Source organism: Atta colombica, unplaced genomic scaffold (assembly GCF_001594045.1).
Source record: "Atta colombica isolate Treedump-2 unplaced genomic scaffold, Acol1.0 scaffold81, whole genome shotgun sequence".
NCBI lineage: Eukaryota > Metazoa > Arthropoda > Insecta > Hymenoptera > Formicidae > Atta > Atta colombica.
Genome location: NW_017259574.1, coordinates 381,677 through 391,460, shown reverse-complemented (window position 1 = coordinate 391,460; position 9,784 = coordinate 381,677). Strand labels below are relative to the sequence as shown.

Sequence of the window (9,784 nt, the reverse complement as noted above, 5' to 3'; positions counted from 1 at the left end):
TAAATAATATTGTAATAAATTAAATAATATTGTAATAAAAAATTATGAAATATTGTAAGATTTTTAAGATTTTTTTTAAATATAATTTCTGATGAAATGTTATAAAATCTAGAAAATTAAAAAATATTTTTTAAAAAATTATGGAATAAGAAATTTCAGAATATTTCAGAATTATATGAAAAATTGAGAGAGATATATAAAAATGAGAGAAGATATAAACTTTCCGAATATTTCTGAATATTCCTGAAAAATGTTTCCAATTCGTATAAAAATTATGAGAAAAATTTTTACCAGGGCATATGGCACATGGTTAAGGAGGGAGCACAAATTTTTGCGCATAACATATATGTAGAGAGAAAATATACCAATTAAAGTTCTTCATTTTCTTTCTTTTCATGAAATAAAGAACTTTGATTGGTTGAATTTCTTATACTTTATGTATTATGCGTTATGCAAGAGTCTGTGCTCTTCACTTTACAACCATTACAACGCTTTCTATTAGGTATAGTAAAAAGAAATCCATTATTTTTGCATGAAATTGAATGGAAAAATAATGGATTTCTTTTTACTACGCCTAATATATAATATGATCTAGTTTATATCGAGGGTTCAATCCGGGTCAGAATGCAAGAACCAACTAGCTGCAGTCGAACATTCCCCTACAGTCGAATGACAAGAGAATGTTCGACTAGTTGATTCGTTTCGGACGAAACTAGGCCTATGTATGTATGTGCATGCAGTCGGTAACAGAAAGATTGCAACATTTTTTTTGATAGATTTCAGAATGCAGCCTACTTATCGAGCGATTGGTTCTTATTTATGGATTCATGAATAAAAGTGTAATTTAAATATTTGAAGGTGGCTCAATAATATAAATATAAATAATATAAATATAAATAAGGAGCATACAGCCATAACGACAGATGTTAAAACGAAAATAATATATTTTTTATATTTTATTATACAATATAAGAAAACATAGATGTTTCGGTCAAGATTTGACGATCATCAGTACCTACAGATGACAATAAAGAATTACAAACAAGTTTTTTAATTAAGAACGTAAAATCGCGTCAGTCTCAAAGAAGTGTAATACAATATCAAGATGACAAAGAAAAAGCATGCAAAATATTAAAAAAATTCTCGCAAGTCAATAAAATAATAACAAATTCTTTTTCTTTCTAATTACTTGTGATACGTATTAATTGAGTAAGAAAGTTCAGAGAATGAAATTTACAAAAATATATATTAAAAAAGGAAAAAAAAAGAAAAAAACATTTTTTTATAATAACGCATCTGGCGATTAATATACTACATGGATTGAAAAGTCCCGGGATTTTTAATGAAAACAAGTGTTTTTTGGGCAAAATTATATTTATTCCTCAACATAATTGCCTTCGAGGGCGATATACTTGGTGTAGTGATTTTCCAACATTTCGATGCCCTTTCTGTAGTACGAAACGTCCAAGCCTTCGAAATACGCCTCGACTTCCACGATGACTTCCTCATTCGATGTGAATTTCTTTCCCTGGAGCCACCGCTTGAGATTTGGGAACAGATAATAGTCGCTGAGGGTCAAGTCTGGAGAATATGGTGGGTGAGCAACCAATTCGAATCGTAATTGGTCCAATTTGGCCATCGCTTTCAAGGACGTGTGTGACGGTACGTTATCGTGATGGTATAGAACGAAGACGAAAGTAGCGCCACTTAACGACTGTAGCTTGTAAACGAATGAACGAAATGTCATAAATTCATACATAAACTAGTGACAGATGAATCTCTGAAATGAATCATGTTCATTTTCTAGTGACGCCACGTATTGAAAAATCCCGGGACTTTTCAGCCCATGTAGTATGTTCCGTTTATGATTCCTTTTTTATGGAAACAAAGAATGATTTGTGAGAATACGGAATTTCCAGATTCTATTTAAAAAATTAAGAAAAAGAAAAACGCTTTTTAATAATTAAAATATTTTTGATAATATAATGATTAATTAATTATGAAGGTCAATATAAATTCACATTAAAGCTCGTTTACCGTACACGTATTTTTTAAACACAAATCCTCGCAGATGTAACTTTGAGTATTCCAATTTAAAAAAACCAGGAAAAATTTGAACAAATGATAAGAACTACTGTTGACAAATTTTTTGGAAGATCATCACTCGGGAACAGTATTTATATAGAGTGAAGGAAAAAAAGAATGTTAATGGAGAGGATAGTTCTATGTGTGGATAGAGAGGATTTTTCCGATGATTAGTAAGTAAATTTTAGGAAAGCGTTCTGTGTTTCTGTGTCACTTTGTTTGTTTAAGCAATTGTCGTTTATAATATGGATCATTTCGGAGACCATCCTTTTATAATAAGATTGTTTTGAATCGAGAATACTAACATTTTTCCAATCAATTGTATGATCAAATTTGTGACGAGAGACAAAGAATTAGTAGATTTTTAAAATCATTTATGTATCTTTTAAACGCGTCCTTAATTTTCTTTTTGTCTGTCCTACATAAGAGTAATTGCAATCATGATAATTAATTTTATAAACAACATTAGAATGTTCTTCTTTTTTGATTTTGTTTTTGCCTGTTTTAATGAAATTGTTCATACAATTCATTGGTTTATAAGCTATGTTGAAATCGAATTTTCTTATAATAGATTTGAATTTTTTAGAGATTATATAGAAATGGTAACGGAATGGTAAAATATTTTTTAACAATCCTGGAGAAATTCGAGTTGGCAATATCTTTTTTTTTCCTCCCTAATGTTTTCAAAATTGCTTTTGGACAACGCCTTGATCTTGTTGTTAATAGTTGTAAAAATTCAAATGGATATAAAAGAGTACAAAATTAATATGCTCGTTAGGAGCTGCAATGATGATGTCATCAACATAGCGATAATAGAGTGGAACGTGTATTGTTAATGTTTTAAAAATGCTACATTCCAAATCTTGTATCATCAAATCCGCTAGAATTGAAGAGAGAGGAGATCCCAAGGGCAGACCGAATATTCATAAATTTCGTTATTGAATTTAAAAAAAGTAAACTTTAGAATAATTGAAATTGCTATTTTAAACTCGTGGAACGGTATTATCATGTTGCATATCGAGTCCCATCTTTCCAAGACACTTTTTAAAGCTAGATCGTTAGGAATGTTCGAATACATCGAAGTGAGGTCGAATGATACAATTTGATAATTTTCTTGGCATACCATTAATTTTTTTGACGAGATCGAAACTATTTTTAATATAACTAAAATTTTTTTATTGCTTTTATCAATAATGTCTTTTAGAAAGGTGAACAAATTGAAGAGAAGACTGTTTATGCAACTAACAATCATAAAGGATACATTTAAAAAATATAAATATATATAATTATATATAAAACATTTTTGCCCGAAGCATTTCAAGAGACAGGAGTAAGATTAAGGTAAGTGACAACATAATAAATAATTTTATTATTTATTAGTACATTTATTTATACACATGATTGACCAATCATAGGATAATAAGGAAGAATCGTGAAAATTGTGGAAGAAAATACAAGCTGTAGATTTTAATCGTAAAAGAAACGCTTGAACGGATATGGATTGAAGAGATTTTAAAGGTCATTAGATTTCAGATCATTATGCTCTCTAATGTTACATGTCTGTATTGCCTCAATTTCGCCACAGTTTTTCTGGACAAAAATGAACAAGAGGAATCACCTATTATTCTTACACCGTGGTCAGGGACAAAAAGATTGCAACACTTTTTTTCGATGGATTTCGGAACGCAGCTTGCTTATCGAGTAATTGATTCTTATTTATGGATTGACAATAAAAATCAATCGCTTGATGGTAGGTTGTGTTTCGAAACCCATCAAAAAAAAGTCTTGTAACCTTTTAATTCAGGACATCATCGATCATGTAACTTTTTCTCTAGAGTGAAAACGTAAAAAGTGAAAAATTTTATGTGTGTATGCATATATATAAAAAATTTTCACTTTTTACATTTTCACCTTAAGGAAAAAGACATAATTGACACTCACTTGACTGTACATACATAAAAATTTTCACTTTTCACGTTTTCGCTCTAGAGAAAAAGTTAGTGGAATCCCATGAGATATATTTATCGCGTATCGCATAACCGCGTAATCAATCAATAATTAGTAAAACGCGAAACCACAACAGCGGATCGCTTAGTTACGCGATTACGCGTTGGACTCCACCCTTACATGATCGATACTCAGAAAAGCGCGACCGGTACTAAGCATCTTGACTGGCAGCCAATCATGAGATTCATTAAATTATTAAAAATAGCTGATGTTACGTCTCAGGGAGATACGACCAATCTTCAGTTTCGATCTAACTTAAGGCTATAAGTGAGATACAAAATTCGCGGTTCCCGGTATTAAAAGCTGTGATTGATATTGTCCAATTTGCCGATTGGCTAGATACGAACGCTAGATATAGCGATTATTGGATGTGTTCCGATATACACTGCCAGTACTGGCAGTACTGAAAAGTTGTTCCACTATTTCTAGCGTGCTGCGACAGTGTCTAGTTCCCTCAATGACGTCATAAATGATAACCATATTGCCTACTACGGCTTTCGGGGTAAGGCAGTACAGTGGCGTCGCCAACGAAAGCTTATTTAAAGAAGCATCGAAATATTCGATCCAGGAAATAAAAAAATATATACATTATATTTAACTGCAGAAGATGCACATACATTCATTTTCGAAAATGATTCTTAAATTCCACAACTGAATGTATGTATTCATTAATTGTTCAGTTTTTAACACGAGATCAAACTGCTTGAATTGATGATCCCATAATTAGTTCATCTTCTTTGGAAGAATTATCGTTGCTGTTTTCATTCAAAATTTATTTACAATTTAGTACGTTTATCCATGTCTGTTTACACTACTGTCAATCTATTGCAAAATCGTTCTAAAATATGACATTATAGTAGTGCTGGTAATACACAGTAAGTTTGGAACGGCTGCGACAGTGCACTGTTGTGGCGTCATGATGGTTGCACTATCAGTAAAAAAGGAACACGTCCATTGTTGACTCTGAGTCATTTCACGGTTGTTCTGTTCCTCCCAAATATACTAAGAATCTTTCGAAGTGTAACGAATATCAAAGAGCACGCGTGGCAAATCTCGAACCGCTCGGAGTAATCCAGATGGACGTAATGTTGTAAAACTCCGGAATAATTTCCCTTTCCATGAATGGGTAACGAGATGTAACATTTAATGCATTTAATTATTCCATTCTCCTTATGTTGATAAAACAAATGGGTACGCAACAACCGCTACACACCTTACGTGATATAAGGATTGATCTCTGCGATTTCAAAGATATATATATCTAGGGTACATTCCAAAACTTCTTCGAGAAAGATTTTACTTTATATGCTATAGTATATGTTATGTGTACTATATATTTCAAGTCAAATTTTCCTCGGAGAAGTTTTGAAACATAGCCCTAGATATTTCCCAAAAATCGCAGTTTATTGCCTATATTTATAGTCAGATCTTGTATTTAAGGCTTCCTTAAATTTATCTTTAGATAAATGCTCAGCAGCCAATGAAATAATTCGTAGAGTATCTAAAGATAAATTTAAGAAAGTTTTAAATATAAAGCCTGACTATGAATACGAGTATAAGAGTCAAGCGTTGATAAAGGTGTGCGAATGTGGAAGTATAGGGCACATGCTCTTCATTTACGACGAGTTTCAATTAGTGAAGTGAAAAAAAATGTTATTACCTTGAGATACTCGGATGGATGATCTGTATTCCCAAAATGCCAGCAGAAAAGAGAGTGATCGATGTACCAAAGCTTCTACTGCTTCCTGGACAAATTTGACTGCTGATTCGAGTTGCATCAATAACGCAATCATCTTTTGTTAATATTCGATAGCGGTTATATTATTATTAGCATTAGGATGAATTAGCGAAGAGAATGAAGATGTCCATGAAATGCACACTCAAATGAGATTAATTGAATGTATATTTAATAATAATTCGTAGTTAATGCCTTAATTACTAATTTTACACGAGGACAGATTTAATTCTAAGTTAATTAAAAATTACAACTTACGAATTAGGATTTATGATTTAGAAATTGAATTAATGCTTTTGATTTAAAATTAGAATTGGAATTCTTTGATTTAGAAATTGAAATGCGAAAAAGTCGTGTTCAGACTTAGTATTACGTTCGCACACAGCGTTTAAAGAAATTAGAGGGGCGATTTTGCCAGATAGTGAAAGGGGACTGAAGTTCGCGTGTGTCTCTGTACGACGCGCACTACTACTCTACGATTTCTCTTAAGTTTTTTTTCGTGGGCGTCCCTAAGACCCTCTTCTATTGATCGTGCCACCGTTGATACGTGTGAGAAGTGTCAGGTATGTTCCAAGAGATGTCCGCCTGTACTGTTAGTGAGTCTGTTCGGAAATAATCATTGGACAAAAAAATGAGGTTATTGCGGATGTGACACTGATTAATAGATGATGACGGATTTTATATTCTGGGGTGCATTCGGATTCCTCGCTCGATGAGAGGTCGCTGGGTAGTTGGAAGAGTAGGCTCGCTCTACTTTCTAGAAGTCATCTGAGTGAGGATTATATTGCCGTACAGAAATTAACTAGGTAACTAGGAACTGCGCAAACCTTGCTTCTTTTCTTGTCTATTAGGCTGGGTTTACATCTCGATAAAAAAACGGAAAGCGGAAAAGCGGAAACCAATTGAAACTCGCAGTAATAGAATCCTATATATAAGAGAAGCGACATTCATCTCCCACTACTATCTTTAACACATGTTCAGCACCGCCATATTTAGCCCGCTCCAGTTAATCAGCTGATCAGTTCTCATGAAACTATTTACTCTATTGAAAGAATCATGAACTCTGTCAGGATGAGGAATAAGTATTAATGTTTTAGTGTTTTCTTGTTGAATAATATAGTTAAATAATTAATTAAAAATGTTACACAAAAAAGTAAATGGCATATTGTATACATTAGTTTTATAATTTTATTGAATGCATTGTTGCAATAACGTTATATATTTTTGTAACATGATTATGTTTCTATTTTGCCAGGAAGTATTTCACAAATACACAGATGAAAATAAAGGATTACGTAGATCAGGTTAGTTTAATTGTCATTAATTACTTCATATTTTATTTATAAATGTATATATATGTATATTTGTTATAAAATAGTAATATCATATTTTCTATTAAGTTTTTCCGACATAGCTATTTTTCTTAGTGCAAAAAGGACTTTAATCAACCTTTAAAAAATTCGAGAGATCAATGCAAAAACTCTTTGTAATACTACAAATAATAAATCAATTTTCGATCAACTGAGAGTCCAAATTGATGAAGCTTCACAATCTGTCTGAAACACGAGCACGATGCAAACTTAAATAAATTAAATGTGATGCTTTCTGATATTGAACAAATGAAGAATGAGATATGTTCTACGAAGTGATTAATAAAATAATATAAATCAAATTATATGTTTATTTATTATATAATAATATGTTTATTTATAATATTTATATTATAACCTAAGCTAATAAGTGTACAAACACTGAAATATATCTTTTTATTCTTTATACTAATATTTCGATTGAAATATAGGTTTCTTACCGGACTGTTCTAAAATTTTTTTCCTCACTTTTGTCAAATACTAAATATTTATTCTCTATTTTAGATATGTGTATGTACCAGTTCAGCTGTAGAAAGGAAACGTATAACAGCTCTCCACTGCAGACATATAAGGCTGCTTTAATTAGAGAGGTAACAACAATTAGAAATCGCGATATCGATGTCGCTTCTCTCATATATGCAATAGTAGTAGTAGACGTTACATTTTGTTTGCTGCTTCTGCTTTTCCGCGAATTCTAATTGGTTTCCTCTTTTCTGCTTTCCGTTTTTCCGTTAAGGAGTGAACCCGGCCTTACATATAGCGCGATAAGTGACACGGACTAGTAACAAATAAATTTTAATATAAATTTTTTAAAATATATTAACTTATTTCTATGCATTTTATCAATACTCTTATTTTTAAAATGGATTTACTTAATAATTGCATTTAAATCAATTAATTTTATTAAAAAATGCTTAGTAACATGAATTTATCACTTGCTGGATTCACACTGGATCCGCCGTGGATGCGTCGTACGACTCTCTGCAACTAATCAGAAAACAGGATTTTGCTTTGTCGATACGAAATAAAATTCTGCTTTCTAATTGGTTATAAAATGTTGTATGACGCACGTCGAATCCATAAATTCAACAATTGGCCCGTGCCGCATAAATATATGCATAAAGAAAATCATCCAATCGTATTTTACGTTTATCTTTATGACAGAAATGATTGGATAATTTTCTTTATGCGTATGCAAATTATGCGGCTATGCAAGTTGTGTGGAATGACCCTAAAGGTGATGTTCCATGCAGATCGTGTATAAGCGGATTTATGTATCGCCAATCACAGAATCATTCTCTTAGATCTGTTTGCGAAATTTACAAACATATCTAAGAGAATGATTCTATGATTGGCAATACGTGAATCCGCTGCATGGGACATCACTCTAATAGAGAAGAAAAGAAATAAGCGACATGGTTTGCGCGGTTCCTATAATTACCTAATTAGTTTCTATATTGCGTATCGCCCTACAATCGCATCCTGAGGAAACCGAATGCGCTCAAGAGGCGGTAGAATCGGAGCGATGTTTTGGGACTCTAGGAACATTTGAATAGGGAATCTGGGTAATACTCAAGAATTGTGTCTTATTAATCCCTAAGATGGAAAGTGAAAAGTGAAAATTTTAACTATTGAAGTTAATGGAAAAATTTTTTACTTTTCACTTTTCATCCTAGGAAAAAAGTTTCATGATTGATATCTTGCTCGCTGAGTTTGATGAAATTAAGCTTATTCGATATTCATGCGGTTTGCATGAAAGAATCTGGCAAAAAAAAATGTTGCTCTGCCCAGCGAACCGAGATATTAAGCGTTAAAGTTCATGACTACAATAGCTAACATTATATCATACTTTTTAATAGCATTTTTGGCCCGACCGGGTTTACATCAATTTGCGTTAGGAATTGTTTCGTTATTAGTTACACGTTCTATCAATAGGAGAGCACGAAATATCATTATTTCAATCTAGGTTAGTGCAGCTTGGTAGCCAAAAATGCTATAAGAAAATATAGGGAAAAGATATAGAGATACAAAAACATCCTAACAATCTAAATAAAGATAATGGCTACAACATAAAATATGGAAAACCATTCTCCCAGTTATTGAAGATCGACTAATTTCCTCCACCTCTCTCCCCCAATCCAATTCTCTTCTTTTCCGCCATCATTCCAACAAGCGTAATATAAAATGGACGTAATATAAAATGGCTCGGAGGAACAGCTCAATATCAGGCTGCTCCTCGCCACAGTACCCTAGCAGCACAAAGTCGATTCTGAGTTGACTATAACTTCTAGACGTCTCTGAAAAATGGACGTCCATAAGTCGATTTTAGACGACTTGTAGACGTCTCTAAGTCATACAATATCCCACTTTAAAGACGACTGTAAGTCGACTTTAAGTCAACCATCATACAGACATTCTAGGATGTAACGCGCATGCGCATCTTGCAACGGCGGAAATATTTAAATCGGGAAAATCTATCTCTAGATTATGTTTTTTTTATGGCATTTACTGTTGGAACTGCACCAGTGTTTCCCATCCAGTTTCCATAAGAACGTGTTTAAATTTGCACTGTCCGTATATATATATA

General features: G+C 32.5%; 1 long non-coding RNA gene across 1 annotated transcript; it reads left to right on the top strand.

Annotated features, from left to right (window-relative positions):
* Nucleotides 1-6,829: 6,829 nt before the first annotated feature.
* LOC108692728 lies at nt 6,830-7,423 on the top strand. The gene is made up of 3 exons (XR_001932006.1): nt 6,830-6,909; nt 7,083-7,131; nt 7,255-7,423. It is a non-coding gene; the product is annotated as an uncharacterized LOC108692728 (long non-coding RNA).
* Nucleotides 7,424-9,784: the final 2,361 nt, after the last annotated feature.